A 16165-nucleotide genomic window follows, 5' to 3' on the forward strand; every position below is an offset into this window, starting at 1 on the left:
GGCTCATTTGCATATTCATAGAACCGTGTATACTAAATGAGGCAATGGTGTAGAGTTACATTCAAGCTTTTTTAAGGCATGAAAGGAAAAAACGTTTAAATATGTCATTTTGGTGATTAAAGATTAGTTTTAAGGGATACAATTATTGACTACAAGTGGACTTTAAAATTGATGTCCTGCCATCTGAAGTCACACATTCAAATCTAAAGATCTTACATGCACAGGTACTGTACCACATTCAGATCCCATTCAAAACAACAAAGAGGTTTCTTCTTCAATTACATTTTTTTTTTAAATGTAAATTAAAAATAAACTGATTCAGTGAAATGCATCGCCTGACCCAGTCTGACAATGTCAGCACCAACATGAAAAGGTTTTGGAAGTTGAGATCATCCTCTTCACAAGGTGACTTATTTTCACCAAAGTCACCCGAGAGCAGGAAAGTTTAGAAAGAGTTTTACTCAAAAACATTTTTTGCAAATCCAGTCTCACAAAGCCAATCTTTTGACTATCAGCATAAGGTCTGGTCCACTTTGCCACCTTTTCTGGGCCATCCAATTCTTCAGGAATCCACTATTTTTGCCCAGATTTACAGTGGACAACGCTGGCGAAAGTCAGAGCCAGTCTGTAGATTTGTGTTGAACGATTTAACAAAAAATCACGTAGTGTATGATGGACACAGACTCTGATTACATTCATTCAGAAGAGATCAGATATGATTGATATTTTGAGCTAATTTTACAACACAGTTTCCGTTTGTTATGCATCTCCTGGCAATGAGGAGTTCCTGCTCGAGTTTCAGGAACAACTTGAGAAATCGGTGTGTGTGATTCTGTCATTTAGTGTATGACGCCCAGTGTTTCTCTGTAACCATTTACAAAGTCGTCAAGTGCATGATTTTAAAAGTCGTCAAGTGTACCTGAATGTTTTTTATGTGCAGATATTTTGTTGTTGGTGGGTATCTGAAATATCACAATAATAGACTGCATGTAGAAAAACAACTATTATTATGAAATATAAAGTATTAAAATAAAAATAAAAGTATTAACTGAACAAAAACATTGAAGAAATGATCTGAATGTATGCAATATAATTTTTGTCCTTCCAAATACAGTTATAACATCACAGACTAAGATAAAATGTAATATACAGTTCTGCTCATGAATGGCTAGTAAACTTGCTATGTGCGTTTAACTAAAAAGATTGGATGACACTCACTTTGAGCTCTTTGCTGAAGAACTAAATCTCCATTGTATCAGTTTCAAACATGATTTTGTTCTCATGTGATCTGTTAAAATACTAAACACCAAAAGGGCTTTTCATATTGTGCTTAACCCCAGGTTATCGTCGTTCTGACCCTCACTTTTAACCCTGGTTAAAGGAATGTTTCACTCTTGTAGATAGCACCACTTTTGCACTGATAACTTTGCATTACGGTGCCAAACTTGTACAATGTGAAACAATGCAGTGTTTAAATGTTATGACTAGATGCTTAGCAACCGACAAGCAATCGCATGCCTCATATTCATATTCACATGTTTTGGACACAGAAACACAGCGCATTGTATAAACTGTGATTTCGGGGATTGAGGGGGATAGTTAGAGAAAACACCTGACCGTTCTTACCTTTAGTCCAAAACGTCCATTTAGGAAAAACTTGATATTACAGTCTGCAATGTATAATATGAGGATGCGTATCGCTAGAACAGGTTGACTGTGGAGTAATAGCACGAGAAGAATGACCCAGGGTTAACTATACTTCAAGTGTGAAAAGCCCTGGAGTTGCATAAACCAGCCAATGAGATTAGAGCTGCGGTTTCAGGTTAGCTTTCAACAAGATCCAGGAACGAGACAGTGATGTAGGAGCCACCAGGGTGCATGTTTTTGTCATCTTTTAACCAATACCTTTTCATGCCTAATATTGATTATCTCATTAATACAACGATTGAGAGTTACAATTCTTCCCTATAACAGATTTAGTGAGCAAAAACTGTTGACTGAGGTCAGAATTTCCCTCCATTCAGATGCAATAAGCACTGAGACAAACAACCATTCCTTGAACTTCACAAAGTTTGACAAATCTAGCAACAATTTTTCCTCAGAAATTGTTCTGCACCAGCCTGTGAACTCAAGATTCGACGATCAAATGGCATGGAAATCCAAAAAGCTGAGAAAGTCCAACATCTCTAAGTATTTTGTTTCGTTTCACGTTGATAGAGAACTTTTTAGGTATCGCTGCAGTAATATTGATGTATTCACTTTTCAGCACTTATTGCTTCAATATTGCATTGAAGTTTGGACCCATACACACACACACACACACAGACACACACACACACACAGAGACAGATGGATGAACTAAGTCCCGTATATCCGCTGACCCTAGAGACTCTCCATGAGCAGAATCCTGACTAACACCTCCGTACACAAACACTTATAATGAGCATGCAGAATGACGGCAGACTGATGACATCTAGTGGCACGTTCCCGAACTAAAGAATAATATACTGTATATCGTGGCTGCTTGCACTGGTAAAAAAAACCTCACCAATGCAAGTAGTTTTGAGTTTGGTGCATTGAACCGTGACACTTGAAGAAGAGATTCATGCAACAGTGGTCTCATTTCTGGAGCGGGACATGCTCAACACTGAGACAGAAGTGCTGACTCTAACACGTAAGTGTTTAGAAAGCTGTTATTCCTATAAAGACAGATGAACCTGCAAATGCATGAATGTGTCCAGCGAAACTAAGAATGAATAAACAGAGCTGCATTCAGCCGTCTATATGCACACCTGTGATTCAGTTACTACAATACTTTCCTTTTGGGGATTTAAATCATTATGTTTAGTTTTTTTGTATGTTTTAGACTTATTTTCCATGCAGTTTAAACATTCAATTACAAATAAACTGTAAAATATATTATTTTTCACATATGTATATTTGAAAATTGTACAAATACAGCAGCCGCACACTCAAACACTCAAACTTTTGAGTGTGCGGCTGCTGTATTTGTACAATTTTCAATGATGATTTAGTTTAGCAGCACCTCACTACAAGACTTTATTGACGGATGAGCGGTGGCTTTTTCTATTTTGTACACATGTATATTTGAAATGCCATTTCAAAATATGGTAACACTTTTTTTCCCCATCAAGATTCTATTTGTGAACACAAGTTAATTCATTAAGTCTCAGGAACATTTATTAATCTAGGTTTAAGCTTTTTTTTTTTGAAAAATACTACTGTTCATTGTTAATTCATGTTCGTTCATAATAGATCAGCTAATGCAAATTTATATAACTTTAAAAAAAAAAGTTGTTACGGATATATAGTATGTGTAGAAAATAGAAATGCATGTTAGCAATGATTGATAATGTCCAAGTACTGTTCATGGTTATATCATAATACCTAATGCAATGCAATAACTAATGAATTGAGCTTAACTGTCAAGTGTTACAAAAATTACAAAAACAAACAAACAAAAATACTATAAGTTGTAACCAAAAGTATTAGACATTAAAATTGTCTGAACACCATGCATTATATAAAATGCCAAAATACCAAGCAAGCAGAATGTGGCAAAATATTTTTTTCCTCATTTTGACCAGTAATAGTTTAAGAATTTAAAACACAACAAAATTCTTTTTGGGCTACAAATCTTTAAGATATATAAAGATATGGCAAGGAATACACTTTTGTACATATTTTTGCCACGATTTACAGTCTGGACGAGATGCTAGTTGTGGAAAGTCAGAGCCAGTCTGCAGATATTGGGCCATCAGAATGAAAATCATGTAGTGTGTGATGGACACAGACTTCCACAGATTTTTAGCTTCAGACTTTGATTCCATCCAGACTGCGGTGATCAAACATGTTTGATATTTTGAGCTGATTTTAGAAGACATTGTTTTCATTTGTCATGCATCTCCTAGATATGAGGTGCATGTTTCTGCATGAGCTTGTTGTGTTCGGAACGACTTAAAAAAGTCTGGTAATCATTTACTCTATGATGCCCATTTTCAATCTGTAACCATTTACAAAGTGGTGAAGCGCATGATCCCTAGTGTTTTAAAATCAGTTCAGATTTTAGAAGTTGTGTTGTGTATTCCAGCATTAACACAATGACGTTCAGACATCTGTGTGGCTTAAAGGTGCAGTAAGCGATTTCTGAGAAACGCTGTTGGAAAGTGGATCAGACCGAGCAGCACAACACACTTGCAGCCAATCAGCAGTAGGGGGCGTGTCCACTCATGATGGGGAAGAGAGAGAGTGAGCCAATCAGCAGTAGGGGGCGTGTCCACTCATGATGGGGAGGAGAGAGTGAGCCAATCAGCAGTAGGGGGCGTGTCCACTCATGATGGGGAGGAGAGAGAGTGAGCCAATCAGCAGTAGGGGGCGTGTCCACTCATGATGGGGAGGAGAGAGTGAGCCAATCAGCAGTAGGGGGCGTGTCCACTCATAATGGGAAGATTAGTGAGCGAGCAAGAGGGAGATATTTAAATAAGACTGTAATAAGAGAGATGGCTGAGAAACATTACAAAAGAGAAAAGCTCAGAGGAATATCACTGGAAAAAGAAGAGTTATGATCAGGCCAGAGCTTTAGGACACGCTTTAATATTAGAAAAGCTTTCCAGTGCTGGAGAGACTGAAGCAGGAAGGCCTGAAAAAGGACGGCGAGGTTGAAAGTTGTTTCTGCTCCATACGAGTAACATTTTACTGTTTCACAGAACCAAGACATGCTGATGTTGTAATGTTAGCTCTAGTACAGGACAGGTTTGAGTGTTATAGTTTGTCTGGAGCTTCTGGCGACTAACAAACTCTTGTGTACTGTGTACATTTTTTGTTCTTCCTTGTCGTCTGTTCATCATCTTCGCTTTATTTTTCACAAAGCATTATTTTGCTTCACTTCAGCTATGATAAAGACACATCCACTCTTGCATTGCGTCCTTGTGCATTTTGGGGGCGGGGCAATGAAGGGAGGCGTGTGTGTGTTTGGGTTGATTTCAAATATCAACAGTGTTTCTCAGAAATCGCTCACTGCACCTTTAAGTGTCCAAATACTTTCTGATTCCATTGTTTGAAAGGAAGTCGACTGCTGCTCCACTAGGGGAACATTGTTTGTTTGGCATGCATGTCCCTGCTCACTTATCAATCAGGACAAAGGTTTATACGTACTACTAAAGTAAAAAAATAAGGACTTAAAGGTTAATACAGGTTATAGTAGTTCATGCACAAGAGCCTGTCAGTGTTTCTCAGGGGAATCGTCATCCACAGCACTTACAGCACCGCACAGACTGTTCCTGATGCTGGCTTGAGATCTCAGTAACTCTCCAGGTCCTGGATCAGACCTTCTTGAGACTGAACCTTCAACCTTTGAGTTAGTAGACTGGATCCTGAACCATCAGGCTGTTTACGTCCACAGTATTTAAAAAAAAAAGGTTGCCTAGATTGCACAGTACAATAGAAGCAATGTAAAACAGCCATTTGAATTTGTGTTCATGAACTATTCAGAATTTTGGATATTTATGTCCAAGTTGCTTTTGAGTGAAATTTAATTTGTTTTATTTAGCCATTGCTAGGGTATTGGTGAATAGGACAAATTTATAATATGCCTTTAAAAGACAAACAGTGGGATAGTAATTTCTTTTAGAGCGTTTTCAACGTATTTTATACATACCTGCATACCTCGTTTTATATAAACAATAGTATTAGTTTTAAATAACAAATAAATAATTTAGTAAGCAGGAGTTATGCATTTATTAAAAGAATTTTGCAATATGTTCTAAAAAAAAAAGAAAAAAGTACACATCTATAGTCGATGTGCAAAGCGAAAAAAGCACACAAAAATGAGTTTTCCGGTTCTGATCATGAGAAAATTGTTAAGAAAATGAGTCATACAAATGTATGATGCTGGAACTGCGAAAATGCTATAAAAGTTATTATATAAATTAAGATATTCATCTACAACACTCTTTTAAAGAGTCCCTATGGTTTTCCAAACATTACCTTTCACGCCATGTGTGTTATATAGCTGTGTGTGAATGTAAAAGTCTGCAACGTATCAAAGATCGAAGTGCACCACAAATAAAGTTATTGTCTCCGAAAAGAAAAAATCGATTCTGAACTGCTGAAACGAGTCGTCAATAATTCCAGTAACTTCCTGTTATATGCCCTATGTAACACAATGTAACAAATTTGTATAATGTCCAGGTCTTCATTGGCTGTCAACGAACAGCATCTACTTTGACCCTCTAACACTGTAGTTGTAGCTGAGACTGGAAGAGTTTGGTTTGTGTTGTTCATGTTGAGAAGACGCTGTTTTCTGAGTTGAAAAAGCAAATCCATTTTGCTGCACTTCAGGAGAGACTCGCGCTGGAATTGATATGATAAAACTGTAACCGCCATCTTTACTGTTCATATCACTGTGTATCTGTGTAAGTGCTGAGGAACATCCAGAGCTGAAATTCAGATATGGTAATGGGTATTCAATTTTCGACCAATCACAACAGACTGGGCCGTCTGACCAATCAAATCAGAGTAGCTTCTCGGAGAGGAGGGGTTTAGAGACTGAATCTTCGAATGAACTGTTTTCAAACTCTTTGAGAAATGAGGTGACATGCAATGTATATTATGAGAAAAATAAAGTGTTTTTTGACCTTTGATGCATGTAAACCTTTTGCACGAGACCTCTAAAACAAAATTAGGAACCTTTAAAATCGCATAATAGGCACACTTTAAGTCACTCAGTGGTGTGAACACTGAAATGTCTTGAAAAAGTTTGTGAACCTGATTTACTGTAGGTGAGTTTAAAGAATGGCCTGAGTTAAGACTCACAAACACTGGATTCAGCAAGATATCAATGTGCACAGTACTAAGTAAAAAAAAAAAAAAAAAAATCAATTTTTTTTTCTTTTTTTTGCTTGATTAAACTGCTAAAAGATAAGCCCCCGGTTTCCCAGATTTACAATAAGTAAATCCACTTCACCAGCTAATTACTCTTCAACAGAGAAGCCATAGAAATATACAGAGCTACCACAAAATTGGAAGTTCAAAAAAATTGTAAAGATGGCTACGTGCTTGTTTCTTTGGCCCATAAGGTCTGTAATTTACAGTGAAAAACTGTAACGTAAAGGTCCTTGCACACTGAGTCCGAAATTTTCAGTAGCACCTCACTGCAGTACACGAGATCCAGGGGGCGGAGTTGGATCCAGATCTAAGGGGTGGAGATTGGTAGGTTTAGGGATCGGGGTGGAGATGGGTAGGTTAAGGTATATGTAAGGTGGGAGGAGCTGGATCTGGATCCAACTCCTCCCACTTGATTTCGTGTTCTGCAGTGAGGACCATCTCGAAATTTTCGCATGTGTTTTTTCGTATTTGTCATTCGGTGGCTCTGAATTGTCAAAACACCATTCAAAATGCTTGCTATGGATGTGATAAAACGCAGAAAATCAAACCCGATCCAAATTTTTTTATGGCGGATGAAAGTTTCGGAGCCAGTGTGTAAGCGTGATTCCCATAATGTGAGGTTATATTTATTTTTAACGCGCACAAATTTCGGACGCGAATTTCGGACTCGGTGTGCAAGGACCTTAAACTTTACATTTGAAGTTCACATTTTGTTTAAATAATTGTTTAATGGTTTTTGTTATCAGTTATGTACATTTGGGGTTTATGATACTACATCTGTTGTTTAATGAATATTTCATGTGTATTCAAAGTCATGTCTATTACCTGTATATGCATCAGCTTGTGGATAAGCTATTTGATGAACTTTGATTATTTTACCATCTGCATTATTATTACATTATCAGTTTAAATTGTAATTCTTATTCACAGGTTGTTCTGTAAATATGTTTATAATTTTACTGTATTTTTTTTTTTTATAGAATCAGTGTTTCCCACATGATTTTGTGCAACTGTGGCCCTCAGTCCCTCTACAGGGGTTCGGGGGCCAATCAGATCAACGTGTGATCGACATCGAGTGGATTTGTGAACTGGCGTGAGTGAGTGAGTGGAGACGAGGTTAATTTGCATATTCATAGAAACGCATATATTAAATGAGGCAAGGGTGTAGAGAAGAGTTACATTCAATTTAAAGGCATTGAGAATTTTTTTTCAAGGAAAAAGCGTTTAAATATGTCATTTTGGTGATCAAAGATGAGTTTTAAGGGATACAATTATTGACTACAGGGGGACTTTAAGTATATCTTTAGTTGGACCTCAGCACTATTTCTGGATAACTAAAGTGCATTAAGTATAAAATTAGTTGTTCCAATTTAGCAGACTTTGAGTATATCAATTTAGTATACAAAAAGTGCAATTGCAGGGTATTTATATTAAGTACATAAATATGTAATGTATTTGTAGTATACTTAGCATAAAATAAATGTATTTCAAAAACATTTTGGTATATTTATTTTTCACAAGGGGACAGCTGCCAAGTTTTTGTTTTTATAAAAACAATTTTTTTTTACAGTTTAGAGATCAAATGGCTGACTATAGGACCATATGCTAACATTGAGCTCTGTTCTCAATACAGTGTCACATCAAACAGGAAAACAGCCCTTCAACATGTGAAGACATCGGGGGAGTTTTGATCAGTCATTTAGGAGCAACTATGAAGAACTAACAAGCCATAACAGATGTAATAAAGTGAATGACTGTCAATGCTGTTTCTTCCAGAGCAAAGAAAAGATATTTACATTTGAAATGGCAGTAAAAGTTTTGGATCCAAACATTTAACGGTGGACTTCAGCGTTTAAAAGTGTCCTCAATAATACAAAAAACAGATTACAGATAAAATACAGATGTGTTTGTTCTTTTAAACTGAGACATGCTGCTGATTACAATAATGGCAGAGATTTCCAATTAAAGAGTGTAATTATTAACACAATTTTTACTTGTTTCTATAAAGTAAGACGACGAGTAAAAAAAGATGCAAGTGACATCTGAGGTAATCGACACCATGACACATGCTATAGATTAAACTAGTTCAGATTCTGAATACTGACTGTATGAGTAACATTTGAAGCCGCTGACAAATACCCCAAAAATACTGAAATGAATATTAATACTGTATTAAGTTGCTAGGCAATCATAGATACAATTAGAAAGCACTTTATTTCAATTTATTAAAGAATTAAGTATTCATTGACTATTTGGGGTGTCGTTTTGTCATATTGCTGCTGCTGTTGCTACTTTATAAGGATTTTTTAGGACTGCCAAATGATTAAAACATGTTAATCTTGTTATTAATTTCACCTTATTTCTGTGAAAAACAGCATTTAATTCGTTGGAGAGTGTGGCCCCAAAAGTATTGGACACAAACTAAAATTGTATGTATAAATGTATTTGCATCATAACAAAATATCAAAACACATGGTTTTTATTTAAATTAAAAAAAAAAGTATTGCACACTTCCTGGTTATCAAACTATGTGAAGAACCATGCTGGCTGTTATTCTGCAAGGATACTATGCAAACTTTGAAAGTTGAATAAAATTAATTTATAAAATGTGTCTCAGAAAAGTGGGAAAAGCTAATGCATCATTTGTTTGCTTGGTTTGATATTTTTTACCTAATGCAATGAAATTCAGACATTTTTATGTGTGCCTAAAGTGCCAAAATCCTATTAAGGCCACTGTAAAAAAAAATAAAAAAAAATAAATAACGCATTGATTAAATAAATAAACGCATAGATAAAATCACACAGAACAGAATAAATCTGCTGTCAAATTACATGTCTTAAATGCATCAAAAATAGTTTAATAGCATTAAATATTTACAACCCCCAAGTCCAATTTGGGCCATTTTATAAAATCAAGAGTCTGTGATTTGTTAACTTTATCTAAATAAACCTATTAAATAACCTGCTATTAAATAACCTATTTAACCACCGATTAGCATTAAGCTTTGTATCAGTAGAAACACGGTAGTATTTTCGAATGGCCGTGCTTCCCTCCCTCATGTCCCCCTGAGACGAGAGATTTCTGTATTGTGTGTCTGGAAAAAAAAACACTCTAGAGATTACAGAGGCGAGAGACTGCCGCCAGTAGGAGGAGCTTGTTCTGCATGTCTTCAACCCGCCATTAGGGGGACCTCACGATATAACCGCGTCTTTTCGAGTCGACTAGTAGCCTAGTTGTATCCGATACTGCCCTGTGTAACCGGTAGGCGTGGCTTGGGCGTGGCCTCGTAGGGCAGCGAAGCAAGTGCATTCTGGGAGTTGTTGTCTTTCATCCACATGAGCCAAAAATACATTTCCTGGCTTTTCTCAGTCTAGAAGGCACCAACTTCTAAAATAATGTCACATTTCTACTATAAAGCAATATAGCAATATAAATACACATTCATCTTTCTAGTGGTGAAATATCCTTTTAAGTACATTTAGTAAACATAAGCAAATTTTGATTTTGATGGCTGCAACACACTCCAAAAAAGTTGGGACAGAGGCATGTTTACCACTGGGTCACATCACCTTTCCTTTTCCAAAGTTACTAGTTACTCACCATTTTCACTGGCCACAATTTTGACATCGATACCATGGGGGAAAACTATATAGATATTTTTAATATTATCTTATAATTTTGCAGCAGGTATATTAGGCTGCTGTCCCTTTAAGACCTGAGCCATTATACTGTTACACATGCGTTTTCTTTCTAAACTGTTTATGTTCACTAAAACATAACTGACAGGGTTTACACATTAATACTCACCAGCATCTGCATTTTGTGTGTATTTGTCGGTTTAACTCAATTTAGTACTGAGAGGTGGCTTTATGTGTGTGAGCACAAGATCTGCGGAAATGAGTAAAATTATGTGCAATCCAATGCCAAAATTCATGCTGTAACAGCAACAATATTCACCCGGAGCAAATGAAACAAATGAGTGAGTGGAGGCAGGTTTGTGTGTCAAGATGAGAGACAGAGAAAGTGCAGCTGGTATCGTTTATCTATTCTGTGGAAAATGAGTATTGGAAGTGTTTCAGATAATTCAGTATCGCTAGGTATAAAAAAAAATATTTTTGACAACACTACATTGTCATATAGTTTATTATTTCATATGCCTTTTTAAAAGTGAAAAATGTAAATATAATTTATAAAATTCAACCCGCCAAAGCTGCTAGTAGGAGTGATCGTTACACGCCACTACTGAAAAACACCCGCATTTAGCGGATGTTAAAGGAACACGCCGACTTTTTGGGACTTTAGCTTATTCAGCGTATCCCCCAGAGTTAGATAAGTCCATACATACCCTTCTCATCTCCGTGCGTGCCGTAACTCTGTCTGACGCACCCACCGCTAGCCTAGCTTAGCACAAAGACTGGAGGTAAACGGCTCCAGCTAGCATACTGCTCCCAATAAGTGACAAAATAACGCCAACATTTTCCTATTTACATGTTGTGATTTGTATAGTCACAGCGTGTACAAATAACAAGGTCACATGAGACACAGCCATCTTGGCTTTCTTTTTTCACTTATTGGGAGCAGTATGCTAGCTGGAGCCGTTTACCTCCAGTCTTTGGCCGTTTCTCAATATGCGTTCTTGTCTGTACTTGCGTTCTTGTGGACTTGTGAAACGTCATCAGTCGCTGCCCAAGTACCGTCCCAATACACAAGTTTGCATTTTGGCAAGAACGGTTAAAAATCCCGGAAGTGTTCTTGACACGCCCATTTTACCGAGGATGCAACGGTTGGTAACTTGTGTGAACTTGACGGCAGAAATATCCCAGCATTCATTTCGGCATTCGAGGAACGAGAGGTCAATACAGCAAGTCGTTTTTCTACAATTTCGTGCGCTATTTCATCACTAAATTCACTTCTGAGAACATTTGATGCGAGAAATCAACTGTGTAGATTTCAAATATTGGCATTTTTCGAAAATGCGCTCAAACGTTTTCGGAAGTGAGAATCTCCAGCGTAGGTAGCTTTATTGTTATGAATATACATTACATAGTGTACAGTTGTAGAGTAATCCCTTGAGCTGAGGGGTAGGCTTGGGCGATAAAGCCTGGCTGTTACCGTCAATAATTCTCGTTATGTTTGGGTACTGCAGACGGCGTCTGTCCGGTGGTGTTATTGCGCAATACCAGCAAGAACACATCGTCTCAAACTGTCAGCGGCGTTCTGTGTGCTCGTCACCTTGTGAGTTCATTCTTCCAAGAACAACTAGCAAGAGCATTCTCCCCAAGAACACAAGTCCGTTCTTTGCATTCTTGGTTTTGAGAAACACCCTTTGTGCTAAGCTAAGCTAGCGGTGGGTGCATCAGACAGAGTTACGGCACGCACGGAGATGAGAAGGGTATGTATGGACTTATCTAACTCTGGGGGATACGGTGAATAAGCTAAAGTCCCAAAAAGTTGGCGTGTTCCTTTAATGTCAAACCTGAGACAGATCTGGAACACAGGCAGTCAAGTACATCCCTTCTATGTGTAGTAGAGTGTCTAGAAACCACTGTTTTAGCATGTGCAGAATGAGGCCCGGCACTGTCTTGCTTCCCAGGAAAGATGTCATCTTGATGCCATTAAATGTCTCTGTACAATCCCAATATACGCCTCCATGTCAGTGTTACCTTCACACATAGTCACCCATACCGTTCACACTGATGCCTTCCACACCATGACAGATGTCTGCTTTTGCACCCGTCACCGATGAAAGCTGGATGTCCTTTTCGTCTTTGGGACTGAGAACTCAATGTCATTTGTTTTTTTGGAAGCACACTTTCCACTGTTTTAGATCATCTGAGATGAGCTCGGTGTGAAATCGTTGCATTGAACAGATGGGATTTCTCCTTGCATAACAGAGATTGGAGTTGCACTTCTTGAAGCAGCGTCAGACTGTGTTGAGTGAAAACGGTTTTCCAGAGTACTCCCGAGCACGTGGCTGTATTCAACACAGTCGCATGACGGTTTCTCGTGCAATACCGCCTGAAAGCTTAAAGGTCCCGCTCATCCAACATAGGTCTCCTGCCTTGCCCCACATGCACTGAGATTTCTCTGGATTCCCTGAATCTTTTCACAATATTATGTATGGTAGAAGGGGAAAGACAGATTCTTTGCAGATTCTTCTTGCATAGAGAAATGTGATTTTTGAATTGTTTGACAATGCTCTCATGATATTTGGCACAAAGTGATGAACCATCATCCATCTTTTCTTGCAAAGACTGAGATGCTCCTTTTACACTCAATCATGAAATACTCAACTACAGCGGGGGAAATAAGTATTGAACACGTCACCATTTTTCTCAGTAAATATATTTCCAAAGGTGCTATTGACATGAAATCTTCACCAGATGTTGATAACAACCCAAGGAATCAGTACATACAAAGAAACCAAAACAAATAAGCTCAGAAATTAAGTTGTGTGTAATAATGTGAAATGACACAGGGAAAAAGTATTGAACACATGAAGAAAGGGAGGTGCAAAAAGGCATGGAAAGCAAAGACAACAGCTTAAAACTATTAGTAATTAAAAAGCAATCCAGCCCCCTGTCCGTGCAAATTAATAACAGCTGGTTCAGTCCCAACGGATGGCCTACAAAAAGGTCTCATTGCCAAGGTGTCACACAAGACACATCTCATGATGGGTAAAAGCAAAGAGCTGTCTCAAGACCTTCGCAACCTAATTGTTCCAACACATAATGATGGCATTGGTTATAGGCGCCATTCTAAGCTTCTGAATGGTCCAGTGAGCACTGTTGGGGCCATAATACGGAAGTGGAAAGACAATCATTTCACCATAAATTTGCCTCGACCAGGTGCTCCTCGCAAGATTTCTGACAGAGGAGTGAAAAGAATAATCAGAAGAGTTGTCCAAGAGCCAACACCAAGGTGTATGGCGTTTTTAGGGTAATGTGCACTGCCATTTCTCCTCCAAACATGGTGTGTATTATGGCATCCAAACAATTCAATTTTGCTCTCATGTGACCACACTAAATTCTCCCAGTATCTCCCTGGCTTTTCCAAATGTTGTGCAGCAAACTTTAAACGAGCTTCAACATGCTTTTTTTCTTCAGTAATGGAGTCTTGCGTGGTGAGCGTGCATACAGGCCATGGCGGTGGAGTGCATTACTTACTGTTTTCTTTGAGAACACAGTACCTGCTATCTGCAGGTCTTTTTGAAGCTCTCCACAAGTGGTCCTTGGCTCTTGGACAACTCTTCTGATTATTCTTTTCACTCCTCTGTCAGAAATCTTGCGAGGAGCACCTGGTCGAGGCAAATTTATGGTGAAATGATTCTTTCCACTTCTGTATTATGGCCCCAACAGTGCTCACTGGACCATTCAGAAGCTTAGAATGGCGCCTATAACCAATGCCATCATTAAGTTTTGCAACAATTAGGTTGCGAAGGTCTTGAGACAGCTCTTTGCTTTTACCCATCATGAGATGTGTCTTGTGTGACACCTTGGCAATGAGACCTTTTTGTAGGCCATCCGTTGGGACTGAACCAGCTGTTATTAATTTGCACGGACAGGGGGCTGGATTGCTTTTTAATTACTAATAGTTTTAAGCTGTTGTCTTTGCTTTCCATGCCTTTTTGCACCTCCCTTTCTTCATGTGTTCAATACTTTTTCCCTGTGTCATTTCACATTATTACACATAACTTAATTTCTGAGCTTATTTGTTTTGGTTTCTTTGTATGTACTGATTCCTTGGGTTGTTATCAACATCAGGTGAAAATTTCATGTCAATAGCACCTTTGGAAATATATTTACTGAGAAAAATGGTGACGTGTTCAATACTTATTTCCCCCGCTGTATTACCAATTCACCTGCTTATTCACCCGACTTTCAAAAGAGTTTGTCTTTAATATTCTATACCTTTTTCATTTTTATTTTGCCTCTGTACCAACTCTTTTGGAGTGTGTTGCAGCCATCAACTTTGAAAATCTTTTTCTTTGTACTTTTGTCATATAAAGGTTAAAGATAATTAACAAATCACAGATTTGTCAAATCAAATTCTTGATTTTATGGCATTTTACAAAATGTCCCAAATGTTCTGCATTTTGGGTTGCAATTGCATGCCTTTCCCATGATAAAATCATGAGTAAGGCTTGAATTTTATTTTATTTTATTTTTTAAATCAATGAAATTCGGACCTCTTTGTGTGATAGTGTCCAAATCCTTTTTAAGGCCACTGTGTATGGCAAAAATGTAAATAAAATAAAAAATACACTTTTTTAATATATAGAACAGAACATAGAACAGAATGAATCTGCTGTCAAATTAGATGTGTCAAGAGTATAAAAAGTTTTAGAGTTAAACATTTCAGTGGATGCATTTTATAGAAATTTTGCTTTGCATGCATTACCTATGGTAAAATCAGTGTATTGAAAGGCCTCATGACTTTATTGAACCCAAATTTTTTTTATAATGAGGTTATCTGCAGTATGCATACTGCGCAAATTTTCAATATGAAGATAATACCTGCTAAATTAAGTCAACATGCACTATACAACCAAACCACGCAGCATCATGGACTACTGTATTCCAGAACGCAAAGTCAACTGTGATCAACCATCTCTTCCTTGAATCCTAATTTTATTGGGCTGCCAGTGACAAAAATATATTTTAAGACAATATAAAATGCAAGGTTTATCAAAGCATATTGCTTTTCACATACTACAAAAAAATAAAATAAAAATTACTAGTAGTACAAATATATTGCACAGTATGCAGTTCTGCTAGAATCCTATTCCAAACACAGTCTAGACTTACACCATGCTGTTAATTTGACACTTGCTGCTTTTGAATTTGTCAGCTAATGAAAGTTAAAGGGTTAGTTTACACAAAAATGAAAATTATGTCATTAATTACTCACTCATGTCGTTCCAAATCCGTAAGACGTTAGGTTACCTTCGGAAACACAAATGAAGATCTTTTTGAAGAAATCTGTGAGATTTCTATCCCTCCATTGATAGTCTATGCACTACCACCTTGACGCTTCAAAAAGTTTCATAAAGAGATCGTAAAACTAATCCATATGAATTGAGCGGTTTAGTCCAAAATCACAGAGAACAGATTGAATTTAGGCTTTTATCCACATATAAACATTGATCACCAAACAAACAGAAGCTCAAACTTGCTGCGTAACACGAGAATGAACCTCAATGGTTCTCGCACATCAACGAACATGCTTGAGTGAGTTAATGAATATTTATATGTGCGT

General features: G+C 37.5%; 1 protein-coding gene across 1 annotated transcript in view; it reads right to left on the bottom strand.

Annotated features, from left to right (window-relative positions):
- LOC307167274 (uncharacterized protein) overlaps window positions 1-16165 on the bottom strand; it is a gene marked incomplete at its 5' end in the record, with an annotated part of 21121 nt that overhangs the window by 4288 nt on the left and 668 nt on the right. The window lies entirely within an intron of this gene.

This window comes from Squalius cephalus (assembly GCF_949319135.1).
Source record: "Squalius cephalus genome assembly, chromosome: 11".
Taxonomy (NCBI): domain Eukaryota; kingdom Metazoa; phylum Chordata; class Actinopteri; order Cypriniformes; family Leuciscidae; genus Squalius; species Squalius cephalus.